Below are 687 nucleotides of genomic sequence, written 5' to 3' on the forward strand. Positions count from 1 at the left end.
TGGGTCAATATTTTATTCTGAGCCAATATGGCATTCAGAGTATCAATCTCAAGAACTCCTTTCTTCTGAGCTATCCCATTATTCACATGATTCCTTTCAGAAATGTACATGAATTGGTTATTTGCAACCATTTCAATGAGTTCCTGAGCTTCTGCAGGCATCTTCTTCAGATGAAGAGATCTTCCAATAGAGCTATCCAATGACATCTTGGATAGTTCAGACAGACCATCATAGAAAATTCCTATGATGTTCCATTCAGAAAGCATGTTAGAAGGACATCTTCTGATCAATTGCTTGTATCTTTCCCATGCTTCATAGAGGGATTCTCCTTCCTTCTGTCTGAAGGTTTGGACTTCCACTCTTAGCTTGCTCAATTTTTGAGGTGGAAAGAACTTTGCCAATAAGGCATTGACTAGATTTTCCCAAGAGTTCAGGCTTTCTTTAGGTTGTGAATCCAACCATGTCCTAGCTCTATCTCTTACAGCAAAAGGAAAGAGCATAAGTCTGTAGACTTCGGGGTCAACCCCATTGGTCTTGACAGTATCACAGATTTGCAAGAATTCAGCTAGGAACTTATGAGGATCTTCCAATGGAAGTCCATGAAACTTGTAATTCTGTTGCATTAGAGAAATTAATTGAGGCTTAAGCTCAAAGTTGTTTGCTCCAATGGCAGGGATCGAGATGCTT

General features: G+C 39.6%; 1 non-coding gene across 1 annotated transcript; it reads left to right on the forward strand.

Annotated features, from left to right (window-relative positions):
- The first annotated feature begins 260 nt into the window (after positions 1-260).
- On the forward strand, positions 261-368 carry LOC148548778 (small nucleolar RNA R71). Its single transcript, XR_015897174.1, has one exon. It is a non-coding gene; the product is annotated as a small nucleolar RNA R71 (small nucleolar RNA).
- Positions 369-687: the final 319 nt, after the last annotated feature.

Source organism: Arachis ipaensis, chromosome B8 (assembly GCF_059453495.1).
Source record: "Arachis ipaensis isolate K30076 ecotype BB chromosome B8, ASM5945349v1, whole genome shotgun sequence".
Classification (NCBI taxonomy): Eukaryota; Viridiplantae; Streptophyta; class Magnoliopsida; order Fabales; family Fabaceae; genus Arachis; species Arachis ipaensis.